At 38.2% G+C, this 21,464-nt stretch overlaps 1 protein-coding gene across 6 annotated transcripts in view; it reads right to left on the minus strand.

Moving 5' to 3' along the window:
* The window catches only part of PPP2R3A (protein phosphatase 2 regulatory subunit B''alpha), a 214,520-nt gene that overhangs the window by 165,474 nt on the left and 27,582 nt on the right, over positions 1-21,464 (minus strand). For 3 of the 6 annotated variants that reach the window (XM_064587445.1, XM_054504406.2, XM_045903725.3), the window contains one exon: positions 15,150-15,286. The exons of 2 other annotated variants lie outside the window; for them this stretch is intronic. The gene's annotated coding sequence lies outside the window, so the exon portion shown is untranslated. Of the gene's footprint in view, positions 1-12,304; positions 12,397-15,149; positions 15,287-21,464 lie in introns of those variants that run through there. One more of the 6 variants, XM_045903726.3, reaches the window with a different exon arrangement.

Raw genomic sequence — 21,464 nt, forward strand, 5'->3', positions numbered from 1 at the left:
ATAAATAAATAAAATCTTTAAAAAAAAAAAAAGAAAGAAAAAGAAAATTTAAATATCCAGACACCTATGAAAACATGTGATAAATTCCTAAATTAACATAAAGACTATTTTATTTCTCTGAAATTTGAGAAATTAAAGCAGTATTTCTCTAAGCTTGGATATAACCAAAACAGCCAGTTTATAAGGTAACATGACAGAAAATACAAGTATTAGTGTGATATTAGAATTTGAAATAGTCAAGGAAGAGAGAACACTGGCCAAAGACAGACATGTGCTTTTAGACCACAGCTGCCCTACAAAACATGCTGTGTTGATGGAAATATTCTCTGTCTCTTCTGATATGGTTGCCATTAGCCACATGAGGCTACTGAGCCCTTTAAATGTGGCTAGTGTAACTGAAGAGCTGAATTTTAATTTTATTACTAATATAACATAAAAAAATAAAGCCTGAATTTATTTCAGTAAAAACAATTTTTGAAATTTTGAAATTGTTTTAGACTCACACAGAAGTTGCAAAAGTAGTAGAGAGAGTTCCTGTGTACTCTTCCTCCAGTTTCCTCCAAAGATAACATCCTACATCACATCACCATAGTACAATGAGCAAAACCAGGAATTGACATTGGTACCATTAACTGAACTACAGACTTTATTCAGATTTCACCAGTTTTACTTGCACTCACTTCTTCCCTCCTCCCTTCCTTCTACAATAATTACCACCACAATCAGGATACAGAACTGTCCCAACAACCCCCAAAACCCCTCCTATTACCCTATGACTTTATATACACTGTGACTATAAAGTTACAGTCACCCCAATCCTAACCCTGACAATCATGGATCTATTTTCCATCATTATAGTTTTGTTATTTCAAAAATGTTTTATGTATGGAATCATAAAGTATATAAACTTTTGATATTTTCTTCTCTCACTTAACAGAATGATTTTGAGGCATTCGCTTCACCACATGTATCAACAGTTCATTCCTTTCAATTGCTGAGTTGTATTCTATTGTGTGGATATACCACAGTTTGTTCACCCATTCACTCGTTCAAGGATATTTATGCTGTCTCCATTTTCTGGCTATTACAAATAAAGCTGTTGTGAATCCTGGTGCACAGGTTTTTGTGTGAACATAGTTTTCATTTCTCTAGTGTAAATATAAGTCTGACTGTTGGGTTGTATGTTAAGTATATATATATATATATTTTAAGATTTTATTTTTTTAGAGAGACAGGGAGCATGAGTTGGGGGAGGGACAGAGGGAGAGAGTGAGGGACAAGCAGACTTCACTGAGCAGGAAGCCCCACACAGGGCTTAATCCCAGAACACCGAGATCATGACCTGAGCCAAAGTCAGACACTTAATCAAGTGAGTGACCCAGGCACCCCTTAAGTATATCTTTATAAGAAACTGCAAAACTGTTCACCTGAATAACTGTACCATTTTACATTCCCGCCAGAACAAGAGATATGGTTGGTTCCACATCCTTTTCAGCATTTGGCATTGTCAGTATTTTCTATTTTAGCCATTCTAATAGGTGTGTGCTGTTATCTCATTGTGGTTTTAACTTATATCTTCTTAATGTCTAATGATGTCGAACATCTTTTCTTGTGCTTACTGACCAGCCCCATATCTTCTTTGGAGAAGTGCTGTTTACATTTTTGCCCATTCTAATTAATTAATTAATTAATTATAACTTAAAAAGCCGCATGTGGCTAGTAGCCACTATATTAAACAATGTAGTTCCAGATAATAGGAATGTAGCTTTCAGAAATGTTAAGACTTTAAAAGAAAACATGAAGGAAAAAAAGAAGGTATGGCAAAAATGAAGATTGGTAGGTTTTAAAAATGCAATTTGATGAATTTGCCATAAGTAACCTTACTGAGAAAAAAAGTGGGAAGAAGAGTTAAAGAACTAATTGCAAATTTAGGTCTCTAAGTTAAAGTTTTGAAGGGATATAACTGGAAGAGGGAGGAAGCATATAACAAAGCCAAACCCCAAGGGGTGGCACCAATTTCAACGAGAAGCTTACAGTCTAAAATGATTTGAGCTTTTTATAAAAATGCCAAAGAGACCAAGATCACTTCCCCAGTATTTGGTTCAGATCTGTGAGTGTCAAATTCTGCTTTTTATTCAGACCATGATTAACTGATGCCCAACTGTCTAGCTGGAATCCTAGACATGGAAACTAATCCAAGTAGTCTCAATCAGAGATAGATCATAGGCTATCTAATTCAGAACCACCACTCTATCTTGTGTCTCTAAGTGAAAGCCAGGCTACATGGGTTGAATCCCCACCCTGCCACTTACAGCTGTGTGGCCTTACATAAGCTGGTTAACTTCTGTCAGCCTCTTTCACCTGTAAAACAGAGATAATAACACTACCCATCTCACGAGGATTAAGTGAACATGTCAAATGCTTAGAACAAGACTTACAACACAAGAAATGTTCAATCGCTGTTACTGGTATAAGTCACTCATCAAACATTTTCTAATGTGAGCCAGGCCCCAAATAATTCATTATGATGGCCCTGAGTGTACTTACTGTGTGAGGGCAATGAGAGAAGCAAGCACAGTGGGAATCAGGAGCACTAGGGTAGGGCTTCCGTCGTCCCCCATTTGCTCTCACAATTAATACACATTCTTTTCAGAAAAGTTAGAAAATGTTCATAAGTAAAAAACATTTTAATTACCCATTCAAAAATAACCAGTTAATGTTTTTATGGATATGTATCCTGACATTTTCTTATGAAAATTTATAAATGTATATTTTTTACAAAAGTGTGACCATACTGTGTATTTTAAAACTTACTTCAAACTAGCAATAGTCTCATGAATATACTTCCATGTCAGAACAGATCTAGATCATTTTTTTTTTTAGATTTATTTATTTCAGAGAGAGAGAGAAAACGCACGAGTGGGAGGGGCAGAGGGGAGAGGAAGACAGAATCTGAAGCAGACTCTGTGCTGAGCACGGAGCCCGACTGGGGCTTGATCTCACCACCATGAGTTCACAACCTGAGCCAAAACCAAGAGTTGGATGCTTAACTGACTGTGCCACCCAGGAGCCCCAGAGCGAAATCATTTTAATGGACATACAATATTTTACCATATGGATAAAATAATTCAGCCATCTACCACTGATATACAATTAGGTTACTTACTGTTTTTTTTTTTTTTTTTAAATAAACAGTGATAAACATTCTTATACATGCACTTTTCAGAGTTGTCTAGTTATCATCTTAGGATATATTCCACGTAGTAGAATGCTGAGTCAAAAGGGGTATGTGTATGTATGCATACACATTTTAAAGGTTCTTAGATATATAAGGTCAGTCTTTCCTCCAGGAAAATGACAAATTTCTACTTCCAATATCAGGATAGGATCAGATCCATTTCCCCATGTTCTCCTTGAATGATACCACTCTTTAAATCTTTGCTAATTTGATAGATGAAAAAAAGGAAGTGCATTATTTTAAATTGTGCCTAAACATTGTTTTATTTACCTCACAGACATTTTGTGTTCATTTGTGAAGCCTTTCCTTCACGCTGTTGGCCTATTTTGAAAGAAAGCATCCAAATTTGACTGAAGAGTCAGGAAAGATTTCCCCAAAGTAAGGAATGTACGCACCTAGTTTTGAAGGACCAATGAAAATTAAACAAAAAGGAAGGGAAGGGGGTGCCTGGGTGGCTCAGTCGGTTAAGTGTCTGCCTTTGGCTCAGGTCACGATCCCAGGGTCCTGAGATCAAGGCCCTGCTCCATGGGGAGCCTGCTTCTCTCTCTCCCTCTGCTGCTCCCCCTGCTTGTACTCTCTCTCTGTGTCAAATAAATAAATAAAATCTTAAAAAAAAAAAAAAGAAGGGAAGAATACTCTAGGCAGAGGGGAACATATGGGTGAAGGCTCAGAGGCCTAACATGGCACAGCTTTCAGAACTACAAGCAGTTCCAGTTGATTTCACTGGGGAGTAGAAAGCAAGAGGAGAAGAAACCAGGAGAGCAGCAGGAACTAGACCACAGACTGGCCTGTGTGCTAAATTAAGAGCCTGGACTTAATTCTGAAAACTACAGGTAAAACAAAGACCTTTTAGGCTGGGGAATAACAGGATGAAATTTATATTTTAGAAAGATCATTCTAGCAGCTGAGTGGAGGCATGGAAGTCAATTAGGAGACTACTGTAATAATCCATGCAAGAAGTGGTAAGAACCAAAACCAAGTAGGTGGCAGTAATTAACAAAGAGGAGGGCACTGATTAGATAGTCAAAGAGGAAGAATTCACAGAATAGGAGGAGAAAGTGAAAGGGAAGAATCCTGGGTTTCAGGCTTTGGTTTTGGGGGACTAGTGTTGCTACGCCCAACACAAACTTTTTGTTTTTGTTTTAAGGAAAGTGGCCATATAAAACAGAGAGTGTTATTCTGAATGTGTTGTTTGAAGAGGTTCCTGTGGAATATCCAAGTGGTGATGACTGGATGAAATGTGAATACAAACACCTGGAGGTCAGCAGAAAGAGCTGGGTTGGTGATGCAGCACTGAGGTTACTCAGGGTGAGTGCACAAAGTGAGAAGAGCTCTGGGCTGAGGGCATAGCTGGGCTCACTGGCATTTCTGGGTTAAACAGAGGAACAGAATTCTTAGAGGGAACCTAAGAAGGAAGAGCCAAAAAGGTAACATGGAAACCAGGAGAAAGCAGTTTCAAAGAGGCTGAAGGAGAGACTCAAAATGGAGGTCACTAGTGTTGGATACTGCAGAGAGGTGAAGGCAAAACAAAAATTACCCATTGGGTTTGCTAGTATGAAGGTCACTGGTAACCTTAGCAAGTGGAATTTCAAAGGAATCCGACTATGGAATAGTCCCAAAGACAGTGTATGAATAAGAGTGATATAGAATTAAAAATACCTGTCAACAATTAAGTCTAAAAGAACTCCTTCAATAAGTAAAAAAAGTTCTAAATGATAAAAAAGCATTGTATAATAGTTCGAACTTTTACTGTCTTAATGGCACATGAAATGAGTGTTTCACCATTTTTAAAAAAATTCCTTTGAGAGTGAGAGAGAGAGAGAGAATGAACACAAGCAGGGGGGAGGGTCAGAGGGAGAAGTAGAAGAAGACTCCCTGCTGAGCAGAGTGCCCGACGTGGGGTTCAATCCCAGGACCCCAGGATCATGACCTGAGCCAAAGGCAGATGCTTAACTAACGGAGACACCCAGGCGCCCCTCACCATCTTTGACTTGATGAAATATGCAGTACAGTTTTTCCGTCTAAACATCTGTTGTTTCAGAGGTAGAGAGCAAAATAGATTTCTCAGGAAATTACAGTTAATTATTCTGCATATTTACATTTATTCCACCTCAGGTCTTGTTATACACTGCTTGCCCACTTCCTAGGCCTTTTGTCTCTCCTTTCATCCCTACAAACTGCCTAAGTGGTTCATATACAATTTCAGAGTTCACTCAGCACTTACTATTTCTTCTACTTTAAGCAGTTTACAATTAGTCTAACAAGTATTTTCCAGTGGTTCCAGGTAGTCCTCCATAGAAAAGGGCTATATGGCCATTTCCGATGAAGTTGATTTGTTGTGAAACAAAGGTACAGAAGCAGCAGACAAGAAAAGTTAGGAGGGAGAGAACTGGATTTTGAAAGATAAGAGCCTTACCAAGTGAAGAAGGGATTAAGCTACACCTTACAAGCAAAAAGGAATTCTACAAAGGCACAGAGATATGAAAAGGGCTTGGGTGTGTTTGGAGAATTATAAGGAGCTTGATATTGCTGAAGTTAAAAATTGTACAGGATGGGTTTTACAGTTTTAACGTATCCTCCAAACAGTAAGAATAAAAATAGGAATTTAAACTCCATATTCAAAGAACCTAAGAGACACCTGTAGCCCCAAATCACTATATATGAAGATAGAAAGCAGAAGCAGGAATGATAAATAAATGACTTACTAGAGTAGAGGAGGAAGGCATACTAATGGCAAGCAAACCAATTCAGCCTGCATAACCTAATAAAGGCCTAGGTTTGTAAATGGGCTAGGATAGAAGAGTGAACATACGGGGATTGTTTGAAAGTCTGCAAAGGAATAGCCCTCCCTACTCACACTCCACAAACTCAGAACCAGAAAAGCACCAACCTCGGGGGCAGATAGAGAGGGTGGTAAAGACTGAAATTTGAGTAAAAGTCTATACTATACTTTCCCCAGCCCAGATCCAGGTCACTAAAAACCTCTAGCTCCCATTCCCCAATGTGGATTAAAGAATCCTTTACCGGAGATTAGAAATCCCATCTAACCACATGATCCCCTTAGAGTGAAACCCACTAACTGACAAATCCTACCCACAAACGGAGAGCTTCCTTTCAGCTTTTTAGAGCCTCACTTTTATTTTATTTTAAAGATGTTATTTATTTATGAGAGAGAGCGTGCACCAGCATGAACGAGGCGGGGTGGGGGGGAAGGTCAGGGGGTGTGGCAGGGCAGAGGGAGAGGGAGAAGCAAACTACCTGCAGGGGGGCTCCATCCCAGGACCCCGGGATCATGACCCCAGGGGAAGGCAGACGCTTAACCTACTGAGCCATCCAGGCACCCCCTCACTTTTATTTTAAGTCAATTTTATTTGGGCACTCGGGTGGCTCAGTCGGTTAAGTGACCATGACTCTTGATTTCAGCTCAGGTCCTGGGATGGAGTCCCGGGGTCAGGCTCACTGCTCAGTGGGGAGTCTGCTTCTCCCTCCCCCCCCACCCCACTTGTGCACGTGCATGCACAGGAGCATGCTCTCTCTGTCAAATACATAAATCTTAAGAAAAAAAGAGTTAAATCAACTTTATTGATGTGTAATTTACATATAATAAAATGTACATATTAAGTATAAAATTCAATGAGATTTAAGAACCATGTAACCACTGCCCTAAAAAATACAACATTTATGATACCCTAAAACTATCCCTGTGCCCTTTCCCAATCAACTCCCCTAACCTACAGTGTTTGACAACCACAGATCTGATTCCTATCACTATATATACATATATATGTATATATAGTTTTGCCTGTTGTAGATCTTCATATGAATGTAATCATACAATATATATATACTTTTGAGTTTGGTTTCTCTCACTTAGCACAATGGTTTTGATATTCATCCATGTTAATGCATGGATTAGTTGTATATTCCTTTTTACTGCTTAGTAGGTACTTTACTAAATGAATGTATCAAAATTTATTTTCTCTGTTCACCAGCTGATGAATATTTGAGTCATTTCTGGTTTGGGTTGTTAATGAATTAAAGCTGCTATGAACATTCAAGTAAAAGTCTTTGTGGGTATATATTCATTTTTTCTGGGTAATTAACAGTGGAATTGCTGAGTCATGGCAAGTGTATGTTTAATTTTATAAAAACATGTAGAACTGTTTCCCAAAGTGGTTCTACCATTTCATATTCTCATCAACAACACCTGAGAGCTGTAGTGGCTCTATATCCTTTTGGATATTTGTCAGTTACTTTACTTTTACCCATTTTAGTGGGTATGAAGTGGTATCTCACTGTGAGTTTAATTTGCATTTCCCTGATGACAATGATATTGAGAATTTTTTCATACGCTTTTTAACAATTGATACATATCTTCTTTTGTGAAGCATTTATTCAACTCTTTTAGGCTGTCTTTGATTATTGTTCTAAAAATTCATTTGTGTATTTTAGCTATAAATATTATCTCATGGTCTTTAGCTTTCCTTTCATTTTCTTGGCAGTAACTTTTGAAAAGTAGGAGGTCTTAATCTTACTACTTTAAAATTTTTAATAATCCTAAATTTTAATAATCCAATGAATCGATTTTTCTTCTGTAGTTAATAGGCTGAATTTGAAGATCACCCAGCACCATTTGTTCAAAAGACTATCCTGTCCCCATGTTGGAGCCTTTGTTGAAAAACAACCATATATAGAGGTTTATTTCTGGATTCCTTACTCTTTTATCTTTATATACACCAATACCATTCTGTCTTAATTATTGTATTTTACATAAGTCTTAAAATATCTTTGACCCTTGAACAACATGGGTTTGATCTATGTGGGTCCACTTAATATGCAGGTATTTTTTCTTTAAAGATTTTACTTTTATTTATTCAGAGAGAGAGAGAGAGCATTTGAGGGAGAGGGAAGGAGAGAGAATCTCCAGCAGACTCCCCACTGAGCACAGAGCTCAACACAGGGCTTGATCCCACAACCCTGAGATCCTGACCTGAGCCAAAATTTAGAGTCGGACGCTTAACCAACTGAGCCACCCAGGCGCCCCTGCAGATATTTTTCAAAAATATAGTGGAAAAAATGTTGATGATTTGTGACAATTTGAAAACCCTCACCAATGAACCACATAGTCTAGAAATACTGAAAAAACTAAGAAAAAGTTAGGTATGTCATGAATGCATAAAATAATATGTAGGTACTAGTCTACTTTATCATTTACTACCATAAAACATCCACAAATCAATTATAAAACATTAAAATTTATCAGAACTTACATATACAAACACAAACCATACATGGCGTTATTCCCAGTCAAGAGAAAAATAAACATAAATATGCAGTATTAAATCATAATTTCATAAAATTAACTATAGTACATACTGTACTACTGTAATAATTTTGTAGTCACCTCCGGTTGCTATTGCAGAGAGCTCAAGTGTTACAAGCATCCACTTAAAACGCCATGTGACACTAATAATATCCATGAGAGTAGTTCCTCTCTCCAGTAAATTGCATACTGCAGTAAAAAGGGATCTCTATTAGTTCTTGCTATTAGTAAAGTTTTTGGAAAACCAAAAGTTATACTCAGATTTTCAGCTGCATGGAGGGTTGGTGCCCCTAATCCCCATGCTATTCTAGGGCCAACTGTAATAATGTAAATCCTTTTTTTTTTTTTTTCAGAATTGTTTTGGCTATTCTAAGTCTTTTGTACTTCCATGTCAATTTTGGAATCAACTAGCCAATCTTCACAAAGAAAACCTGCTGGAATTCTGACTGAAATTTCATTGAATCTAAATCTCTATTTGTTAACTCAACACCCAAAGAACAAATAATCCAGTTAAGAAATGGGCAGAAGACATGAACAGACATTGCTCCAAAGAAGACATCCAAATGGCCAACAGACACATGAAAATATGCTCAACATCACTCGGCATCAGGGAAATACAAATCAAAACCACAAGGAGATAGCACCTCCCACCAGTCAGAATGGCTAAATTTAACAAGTCAGGAAATGACAGATGTTGGTGAGGATGCGGAGATAGGGAACCCTCTTACACTGTTGGTGGGAATGCAACCTGGTGCAGCCACTCTGGAAAACAGCATGTAGGTTCCTCAAAAAGTTGAAAACAGAGCTACCCTATGACCCAGCAATTGCACTACTAGGGATTTACCCCAAAGATACAAATGTAGTGATCTAAGGGGCACCTGCCCCCCAATGCTTCTAACAGCAATGTCCACAATAGCCAAACTTAGGAAAGAGCCCAGATGTCCATCGACAGATGAATGGATAAAGAAAATGTGGTATATATATACAAAGGAGTACTATTCAGCCATCAAAAAAAAGAAATCTTGCCATTTGCAACGATGTGGATGGAACTAGAGGGCATTATGCTAAGTGAAATAAATCAGTCAGAGAAAGACAATTATTATATGATCTCACTCATGTGAGGATCATAGGGGAAGAGAGGAAAAAATAAAACAAGACGAAATCAGAAAGGGAGACAAACCATAAGAGACTCTTAAGCACAGGAAGCAAACTGAGGGTTGCTAGAGGGAAGGAGGGTGGAGGGATGGGGTAACTGGGTGATGGACATTAAGGAGGACACGTGATGTAATGAGTGCTGGGTATTATATAAGACTGATGAATCACTGACCTCTACCTCTGAAACTAATAATACATTTTATATTAATGGAATTTAAATAAAAAATTAAAAGAATTAATAAATCTCCATTTGTTGACAACAATATCAAGTCTCTAATCCATGTAACCCATGAACATAATACAGCTCTCCGTCTATTTAGATGCTTTTTAATTTCCTTCAGCAACGTTTATGGGCCTTTCATTAAATTTATTCCCAAGTAATTCATGTTTTTTGATGCTAATGCAAATGATACTGTTGCTTTAATTTCATTTTCCATTTGTTTGTTGATTTATATATACTGATCTTGTCACTTGCCACTCCATTAAATCCACTTATTATGGTATTTTTTGGGTAAATTCCTTGGGATTTTCTACATAAACAATCATGCTGTCTGAGAATAGAGATTGTTTTAGTTTTTCCTTTCCAATATTTACTGCCTTACTGCCTACTACACTAGCTAGGATCTCCAGAACAATATTGAATAGAAGTGGTTGGTTCAGAAATCCTTGCCTTATACACAATCTTAGGGAAAAGTATTCTATCTTTCACCATTAAGTATGATTAAGCTGCAGGTTTTTTGATACTCTACTAGATTGAAAAGTTCTCTTCCATTATTAGTTTGTTAAGAGTTTTAAAAAATCTCACATGGTCGTTTAATTTGGTCATATACTTATTCTGCATTTATTGAGATGATCACATAATTTTTACCCTTCATTTTGTTAATGTGGTGAAAAGGGGGTGAAAGAACTGAAATTTATATTAGGAAGGTGAGACATAATGTTTAAAATAAATGAATGATGAATTTGCAATATATGCATTTATAAATATTGAGGCAAATAATGAAAGAAATAGTTAAGAAAAAATTCACATCTCCGAGGAGCAGGCCAACTTGGGAGTGGAAACTGGTATTTTTTAGAAGTCTCAAGCACTGACACTTTAAAATGAGAATTAATATGCAATATTTGATAACAAATTTTTTTAATTTAACAAAATTAAAAACAGGTTCTAGAGATGTGAAGATAAGGCTAGGGTGATTATTGTGTGCTATGGCCAGGGAGCAAGGGCATAGGGGAGATAAATGCAGCTTCAGGCATGGGTTCTTTCGGTGGAGTATCCAGAAGGTATTTCCCATGCAGATGGATATACTTGGCAGGGAAAAGATAGGAGTTGAAATAAAGATTTGGGAATAAGCACCAGATTTTGTGGTTTGTGCTCAAGACTGATCATGCACACGGTAAGAAAAGAGTCAAGGGCAAAACTCTGAGGAAGGCTGCCATGTATGGGGTAGGGAGGAGAAGGATGCAAAGAAGGAGACAGAGAATGAATTTTCAAAGGTCAGGAAGAAAACCAGCCCAGAAAACACAGAAGTCAAGGGAGAAAAATATTTCATTCTTTCAACAGGCTGAATTCCAAAGACTTTGTGTACCAACGAACAGAGTTATACTTTTTTTTTTTTTTTTAGATTTTATTTATTTATTTGACAGAGAGAGACACAGCGAGAGAGGGAACACAAGCAGGGGGAGTGGGAGAGGGAGAAGCAGGCTTCCTGTGGAGCAGGGAGCCCGATGCGGGGCTCGATCCCAGGACCCTGGGATCATGACCTGAGCTGAAGGCAGACGCTTAACGACTGAGCCATCCAGGCGCCCCAAGAGTTATACTTTTCTTTTACAGGTGTTTCTCCCTAATTTCATGGAGAAATTTGGGAAGTTAAAACTTTAAACAACATACATGTAACGATGGAAAACAGAGAATGGTGTTACACATATTTTTTATGTTGCTATTTATGTGTTCTGTTTCAGGAAACATCTGCAGCAGAGAGTATGAGGTACAGAACTTCCACAGCTTATCTTAACTGCTGAAAGGATTCAAGAAGAAAATGATCAACAGAAATCACAGACACAAAAGAAAATTGGCTAAATATCCATGTCACTTAGATGGGACATGTGAAGACACAGAAGAGGAAAAATTATAGAAAAATGCCTAAAAATTTATTTAACAGAGTACACAAGGTGTGATGATTCAGAAGTAATGAGTCATTTAGAAATAATAAAACTATCAGTTTGTCTGGAAAACCCAGGCAATCTTTGGTGGATGACTCAGTATGGAAACTGATCCCAAGAGAACAATTTAGAGGCATAAAAAACATATACCATTGAACTACTTTACTTGTAGGATAAAAAAGGAGACCTGGAATATTTTATTTGTTGTGTTCACTTCAAAAACAGGTGAGAAAATAAATTAAGAAATTTCTTAGAAGGGAAGATATTTCTGATGCTCAAAGAAACCGTATATGTGAATATGAAAGAACAAATTAATGCTTTAGGTTTAGGGCTAATGTCTTAATAATTAGACTAAAAGTAAGATAAGAACATCTCAGCAGCAGACCTAATTTGAGCACATGGGAATTAGAAAGAGCTTAAAAATCTACCTTTATTTTTACTCCAGTGGAGGAAAGGAAATGTGGCTGAGGGGAAAAGCACCAGGTGGGCAGTCAGGAGCTCCCCATCCCAGCTTTGCTTTGTACTGACCAGCTCAGTAAGTTGGTCAAGTTGCTTCCTTCACTGGTATTTGACCTTCTCTTCTAGAAAAACAGGACAAAAGCTGGCCCCGGGGTCTAGAAAACATGAGGAAAACCAAATTTTTTTCCTGTTTTGAATTAGGAAAGAGCTATATTTTACAAAAGCCATTTTGTATTATTTGATGCAGGAAGAAGCACAGTGAACTAGCTACTAATTTTTAATGCATGTAATTTTCAAAGCTACCGATTTCCCTGAGTAGTGGCTCTGAAAGGAAAATTTATAGGCTAAAGTTTTAACCTCTTTATAATTTTTAAAAATTCTCTATTATATATTCTAAAACATCAACAACAGTTCTCTCTGTTGGTAGTATTTTAAGTTCCTTTAATTCAACTATTTTCCTTTTCTAAGTCTTCTTATTTTGGAGGAGGTCATATAAAATTCAGATCACATCCTACACATAAAAATCATTTGACACTTTAGAAGAATATAAATTCAATACAATTTGAGAGCGAGGTATTCTTCAAGATGGGGGAACTAAGAATTCAGTGATTTTGCCTCAAACAGCTTATAACACGAGTAGGCAGAGAAAGAAGATACCTAACCTTTTATCAAGAAATACATCCCAGAGAGGAAGATTGCCAGGCACAGTCCTAGAGCAGAGCAGTAGTTGGCTACAGGAAGAAAGGGAAAAATGCCTTGCAGACAAAAGGGAGCAAGGCGCGGGAAGTGGCATGAGATGTCTGAGGAGCTACCAAGAGTTTGGTATTATTTCGGGGTCAAGTTTGAAGACAGCCTTTGAGGCACCACAGCTGAAGGGATGTAGCGGCAACAGAGAGCCCTTGAGAGGTTGAGGGAATGAAGGGACAAGGTCAGATTTACATTGTAGGCCTATCACTTGGTAAAGCACTGGGGAGGACAGACTTGGAGAAGCAAGACCAAAGTCAGGTAGATCAGGGAGAAGGCCTCTGCAGAGTCTGGAAGAGAAATCAGTGAGGCTATAAATGGAAGGCAGCTCAGAAGCTTAAATGACTAACCCATGATCACAAATCTATAAGCAGGATCTGAACATAAGTTTTTTATCTTTAAATCCTATGCTTTTCTACATCCCTGTCCAAGCACAAATTTCTAGTCAAAGTTGATGAGATATTAAATTCATTTTTCTTAAGTAAATTATGGATCTTAAGAGACTTTAATCATTAATGCATATTAAGTACCCCAAATGTTCAGGGCATTACAGAAAACAAACAAAGCTCTTGTCTTGTAGGAACTTATGGGATAAAAGAAATGAGACAAAAAGAATAGATCAATTTATTCAAGGGGTATTTATTGAGGCACTCCTGGGCCCTGATGAAGATCACATTCTAGTGATAGTTTCTTTTAGAACATAATTTTTACATCTCCCTTTCTTTCCCTGACAAGTTTATTTTGGTACAAGTTAGCAGAGAGGCGCTTCAGAGCCAAGTGGGCAATTCTAGAAGATGACCAGGAACATGGGGTAAAATAAATGGAAGCATGGGTTGGGGGAAACTTTGCTTGAATGGGATGATAAGAGAATAGGAAAAAATCCCAAAGGATGGAATGGCTGGAAGAAAGCTGGGGAGGGGCCTAAATTGCCTTCAATGCAATTTGGATTTGACAGATCAAAGTTGTTGCTTACTTTTTTAACAACAGTTTTAATCTTTATAAAAGTAATGACTATAGAAATAAAACATACCTGCTGCAAAAAGAGAGAGAGGGTGCACATGATTAACACAAAGAGGGGGAAAAAAAGGATCACACCTAGAGGGAGTATTAATGTGAACATTTTTGTAAATGTCCTTTTTTGGCTTTAGACATACATATACAAGTAAACAGACACGAGGATTTTTGTGAATTTTTTTGTTTTTCAGAAACAAAAGTGAGAATTATAGTTTATTACCTGTTTTTTCCACTTAATATAGGGAAACATCTTTTTATAAAAACAAAAAGCTACATCATACATCTTATATACATTGTCTGGATATACCAAATTTACTTATTCAATTCTCTATTAAGGCAGTTAGGATGTATGATAAGTAAGGTACAGAAAGGAAGCAAGCAAATGATAAAATAGACTTTAGCTGTAGCAGCATTTTGAATATTCCAAAGGTGGAAAGAGATAAGACATATGGGAGCTCATGAGATTTTAGTGGTCCAGACATAAGATGAATAATGTCTGAATCTGGAATTCTTTGTGGATGAAAAATTTCCAAAAGGGGAACAACAACAAAAAAAAGAGACTGCAACCCAACACACACTAAAAATGAAGTAATTTCAAATCTTCACATCTGCAGAACAGATAAAATGTCAAAGAAAGCACTCAGACAACTTAAAACAGCAGAGGGACTGCCAGGGAAAAACCAATTGCTGGTCTAGCGGTCATCTATAACCACAGCTTTCCAAGGAGGTGACAGAGCCCTCCAAATTGTGCTCTAATAGACAGTGCACTGAGCCTTTCTTGTGAGATGCTGGGGCCTTAAGACGTCATGTATCCTCTCTGGACCTCCATTTTCTCGTGTTCAGGCAGGCTCTGTAAGTTGCAAACTATACTTGTCAGAGTTCCCTCAAAAGCTGCCAATACTAGGCATTTCCCACTGCAACCAGAATAGCTCTGCTTTCATCTGTTTTATATATTGGATCTCCAAAAAATATTTTATTTGGGAAAAAAAAAAGAGTTCCACAGCTAAAAAATTCACTTAACATCACAGGATTAAAGAAACATAACATTCGGGGCACCTGGTTGCCACAGTTGGTTAGGTGTCCAACTCTTGGTCTCAGCTCAGGTCGTGAGATGGAGCTCTGCGTTGGGCTCCCCGCTCAGTGTGGAGTCTGCTTGGGTTTCTCTCTCCTTCTCCCTCCCTCTTGCACTCTCCCTAAAATAAATAAATATTTTTTTAAAAAGAAACATAATATTCACCCTTCGGATTATGTATTAATCACAAATGTAAAAATGTAAACTGATAATGGAGGGATGTGAAAGTCATCACCTTAACACCCTCATTAAACATAGCATCACTAACTGTGGGACAAAAAAATAGTATGTACCTCTCTCAATATGATGAATGTGAAGATCAAAGTATCACAGGGTTTTCTTGCCAGAAATATTTAGCTTTAACTAACCTTTTAGATCTAATGTCCAGGAAATACAGGCAGTAGAGAAATATGTTACTCCCATGAGGAAATGAGAAATTCAAGATATGGATCATTTTAAAGACAGTTGGCCTGGTCTCTTCAATAAATCAGTATCATGAGAGGAAACGTGTGGAGATGAGCTGGGGGAAAAGGAGCTGGAAGAAACACCAACTGCAAAGTAGGCTCTGAGGTGGGAGCACCTCAGAGTGCACAGTAAGAATGCCACTGTGACTAAGACTGACTTTTGCTAGGTGAGATGGAGAGCTACTGAAGAACTCTGAGCAGAAAAATGACATGATCTGACTTACTTTTTAACAAGATCATTCTAGTTGGTTACTCTGATAAGAATAGACTACCGTGGATAGGAGAGAAAGCAGGGACACCAAAAAGGAGGCAAATATTCCTGGAAAAATCCAGGCAAAACACAATGCTGGTTTGGGCCAGGTGGTAGCAGGGGAAGAGTGAGAAATAGATTCTGGATATAATCTGAAACAAGAGTCAGTGGAACAGATGTGTGGGTTTTGTGGAAAAGAGGGAGGTCAAGATGAGTTTATGAGTTGATTTTAAAAACTGTTGTTGTTTTGTCTTTGTTTTTGCTTGAACAACTAGAAGACTGACATTAACTGAGACTGGGAAGACTGCAGGAAGAATAGATTTGTTGGTAGGAGAGACAGTGGTGGTGGTACGGTCAGTTCAGTTTGGGATATTATTTTTGAGATGCCTGTTAGACACTAACCTAAAGATATGCAGAATGTTGTTGGAGAATCAAGTGTAAACTTTAGGGGAGAGATTGGGGCTGATGCAAATTTTGAGTCATATTTAAAGCCTTGAGCCTAGAGGAGATGATCAAGGGAGAGAATACAGAAAGAAAAGAGAAAGAAATATATAGAAATATTTATTTTATAATAAATCATATTCTGTAAGATTCTATACAATTCTATATTTTATATAGGGATATAGAAAAAAACATCCAAAGCCTGAGCCCTGGGGTATTCAAACATGCAGAGCAGGAGTATATAATGGAACTTTCTGTGATGATGAAATATCTATATATCTGTGCCATTCAACAGGTAGCCACTAATTTAAATAAGTACACGTAGCTAATGGCTACAGTACTGGATAGTATAGACCTAGAGTTTGGGGAAGTTACGAGGAATCAGCAGAGAAGACTGAAAAGAAGTGGCCAGAGAGGGAGGGTCCATGGGTCTCCCATGTTTCTGCATACATTGCAGGTGAGGCACTGACTATCTTGACAGTCAGTGATATGATATCAGAAGCCAAGTGAAGAGGGTGTTTCAAGAAGAGCATGATCAATTCTGCTCCTGAGTGTTAAGTCAATAACTGAGAAACGACAGATGTGGACATCATGAGTAACTGGTAAGAGCAGTTTTGATGGAATTGTGGGGGCAGAAATCTGTTTGGCTTGGGTATAAAAAAGAAATGCAAAGAGAAAAACTAGCAACGAAGTACAGACAACTCTTTCAAGTTTTGCCGTGAAGTTTAAATGAAAATAGACATAGGAGAAAGTGGTGTCCATGAAGATTATTTTATGTTTTTTTTTTTAAGATTTATTTATTTGAGAGAGAGAGAGAGAGTGAGAGAGCACAAGTGGGGTGAGGGACAGAGGGAGAAGCAGACTCCCCACTGAGCAGGGAGCCCGATGTGGGACTCGATCCCAGGACCCTGGGATCATGACCTGAGCCGGAGGCAGACGCTTAACCCACTGAGCCATCCAGGCACCCGACAAGGATTATTTTGAAGAGGGGAAAAATAAAAGCATATTTTCTCATGTATAAGACAGTGATTAAGAAGAGGGGAAAACTGATATGAAAGAAAGAATTATGAAGCACTTAGGCTGATTCTTTCACAGCAATGAGAAAGAAAGAGTATATGAATACCGCTGCAGATAGTGGACAGCTGGAGTGCTAAAAGCCTGTGAAAGCTCTTTTTTTCCTGTTTCTTTTCTGAAATAGAAAGCAAGGTCATCAGTTGAAAGTGACAAATGGGGAGGGGATGGTGAAGACATGAAGAGACTGAAGACATGCAACAGTCATTTAGGAGGAGATGAAATAGAAAATGACTGTGGAAATCTAGTATGATTGCCAAGCAACATTATGGGTCCACTTGAATGGTTATTAACTGAATGCAAGCTCAGCAGCATGGTTTTACAGGAATGGACTAGGCAAAGACCTGGATTTAATCAGTACTATAGTTTAGCCAGGCAAGGCTTGCTGAAGTGAGAGAAAGGCAAAGGAATTAAGGATGTATGCAAGGGACATATGATAACAACTGATGATGGAATCTAAGCCTCTACCCTATCTCCTGGAATCCTAACCTTTCCACTGAGCCCTATGGGACTCATAGGTGGATAGCAGCAAAAACCTCCTATCCCGGACCTCTTCTTGAAAGCCTTCCTTTTCCTTCTTATTCAAACTGAAACTGGGCTCTGGGCTTTCCCCTGAGGAAGCTGATTTCCCTGTAGCCCTCTCTTTTTCTCTTCCATACCCTTCAGACATGAGGCCTGGTAAGTGCCTTTCTGCTTCCTTATTGCAACTTCCAGTGCATTATCCCTCCACCCTCTCCCCAAATCCCCTGCTTTGAGTCATGTATCATTAGGCTCTACCACCCACTATCCTTTCTTATTGTGGTATTTAAGTCTCCCTTTTATTCCTTGATGAGTTTAGCCTTTTGGCTCACTGTCACTCCAATACTATTTCTGTTATATTCTAATTGATTTCTACATCAAATAGATAATCCATCTGCTATCCCGGCCTCTTAGTTTCTTGACCTTTTCTCCACAATGATAATTTTGTTGATATTGTTTTCCACCCTGATTCAGCCACTTTTTCCCATGGTCATACCTTAAGCCTTTAGAACATCTAAAAGTATATTTTAATAACCATATACCTGAAGGAGTATCTTTTACCAAAAATTTACTCTGAGTTCAGAGTAAGACCACCACTCTGCAGGCCCCCACTGACAGAGTCGAGGGAATGGTCATACATCAGGCACAAGACTACCTCTGTAGCAATTCATGCTACCATTAACAACAGGTAACAAGGAACACAAGAAAGGAAGAACTAGGTATGCTTCCTTTTTTTGGCCTCTTATCGTGGGCTTGTATTCCTTAGATGAGAGGGAGAGGAATGTGTGAAGGGCAGGGGTAGAGGCAGAGGCATGCTGCTATGGTGACTGACCCTTCTTATACTGGGTTAAAGGGAAGATTAATATTATTACATTATCATTTTTAAAGTATTTCTAGGCAAGGTATTGTGCTGAGCACTTAAATGCATTATCTAATTTAATTCTTATGCCAACATTGAGGTTAATGTTACCTCCATTCCACAGATGAAGAAACTGAGGCTAAGAGAAGTTAAAAAAAACGGATCTGGGCCCAGGTTTCTTCAACATTAAAACCCCTCTGTCCCATACCGTATCCATATCAAGACTGAAGGAGCTGGGCTGGTCAGTACCTGAGTCCCTGCCATAATCCCAGATTTCCCGATTTCTAGGCAAAGTATTATCTCGAAATCTTAGTAGGCATTAAGAAGAAGAAAGGAAGAACAGAAGGAAGGAAGGAAGGAAGGAAGGAAGGAAGGAAGGAAGGAAGGAAGGAAGGAAGGAAGGATACAGAACACCGAAGTTACTGTAGTAACCTGAATAGAAAAAACAAGGTTTTTTTTTTTAGCCCTGATAAATTGTTTTTAGGAAGCTTGAAAACCAAATAAATTTATTAGCGAGTGATGAAATTGTGACACATAAAATAGGCATATAAAAGAAAATCATAACAGATAAAGTTAATGGAGTAAAATTTAAAGTCAGACTCATAAAACCAATGAATAAAATTAATGCTACCTATCTGAACTTCAGACTATAAGTATATTACCAGACTATAAGTATATTACTGTAAGTATACTACCAAACTTTATAAGCATAATTAAGACAGCGAGCTTGTTCAACAATAACAATAAAACTGATTGAGACATAATTAAAAGCATATTCACAAAAGGCATCATATCCAGAAATAGAACTATATACAAGACATGCCATAGTGCCACAAATAAAGCATAATTTTTTTTTTCAGAACAAGTGACCTGTGAGATTAAATCAACAGGAGGGATATGGAAAATGCAGAAGATTCTAAATGTGGAAGAGCTGCAAATATAAGGGCAAGAAAAAAAAATTTAACTTAAAAACAGAAGAGTGAAATAGATTTGGAGAAAACACATAAATACAAAGACACAGTGCAAAGATTCTCTGAATAGAAGAAACGTGGAAATAATTTCCATTTATTCATAAAGTATTTATTAGGCATTTATAGCACTGCTATAGTTTCTCAGGAAGGAGATGATAGGATTTGGGTGGCAGTGTGATAAATCAGGGATGAAGCAGAGATGAGTCAGAAAGCCACTGCAATTTACTCATCCTCATCTCCGCCACATGTAGCCAGTATACAGCATAAAAGAGGATTCAACAATATATTTTTTTTATGAACTGCCAGATGCTGTGGAGTGCCCCCAAATTCAGCTGGGGCAGAGGAACAGGGCAAAACCCCAATGGAAATATCTCCAGGTAAAAAGGATACACAGATTCTTTTGAGCTGACAACTTTCAGTTTTTATGTGCGTTCCTTTGGGTCGCACATGTGTCCCTCACCAGAACCCACTGTTTCCCCATTTCTTAGTTTTTGTCCTGGATACACCTTGGGATCTTATTTCTTGGCTCCACTGATACCCTCTAAATAATCAACCTTGACATATCTTAGGTGTGGTCTTATCACAAATAAAATCATTAATTTATTTTTGCACTGATCCAATGAATCTCTGAGCTTGCCCTCTGAAAGAGCTCATAAATCACTGTCTGCCTACAAGTCAGTTTCAGGCAAAAGGTTGTAGTCCTATGGGCTCAAGAGTAGTACCTAAATAAAAAAAACCCTTGAGGCACAAGTCTGAATCACCACCTCTAGTGGGGTTCTATGGCTACGATTTCAGCAGAAAATTTTTCATTCAATGGAGTGTTGGGGCGGGGATGGGGGCAGCTGGGGAAGAGGATACTGAGTTCAGATGGGAAAGTAAAGCTGAAAGCAAGGTTCAACTGCAAGAAGCCAAAGAGAGACATAATAGGAGTCCAAACCAACAGTCCAACAGCAGGTATGGAGGTTGAGCAGAGAGTTAGAAATTTGAGAGGAGGGCTGAGGATAAACAGAGAGCTATCTGCTGTAATAGAGCAAGTGAGGTTATTCACAACTTGCTTTTTATTTGCTGGTCATACATCTGGTATGACAGACTGAGCTGACAAGTCCAAGTCTAGGGTCAGGGAAGCCACCAAGCCTACCTCATCAACTTGTCATTTGGCCTCAGGTACCCTAAGGAGTATGATAAGACCCCTGAGACATTCCCAAAATTCTTTACTCAGCTGACATTCTGCATTTAGTACTGAGGGATCCCTGTATCCTGCAGATGAGGCCAAGCAAGGGTTGCTATTAATTACTTATTGTATAGACAACCCAATAGCCCAGTATATACACAACCAGAATACATTATTGGGGCATTGTACAGGTATCTTGGTAGGTGTTTAGAAGTCCATAAAAGTGGAATGGCTATCTGCCATAAATGTAGGCCATATCTGGAATATAAACTCATTCAGTAAGGCCTGTCAACCCAATCTCCAATCTCTCTCAATTTTGACTTTCTCACTGCTAGAACCTGGTCCAAATGATTATCTCTCACCTGCAACTACTGTCATGACCTTTGCTTGGTCTCTGCTTCCACTCTTGCCTTTCCATACTCCAATCATTCTCCAAACAGCACAAGAATCATAAAAATCAGGGTGAATTGCTCTTCTGTTTAAAATGCTCCACTTTGAACAAAATCTGAACTCCTCGACCACAGCCTAAAATAGCTCCAGAATCTGCCTACCA

Source organism: Mirounga angustirostris, unplaced genomic scaffold (assembly GCF_029215605.1).
Source record: "Mirounga angustirostris isolate CCGP_5_RB_7025 unplaced genomic scaffold, mMirAng1.0.hap1 SCAF_1, whole genome shotgun sequence".
Lineage (NCBI taxonomy): Eukaryota > Metazoa > Chordata > Mammalia > Carnivora > Phocidae > Mirounga > Mirounga angustirostris.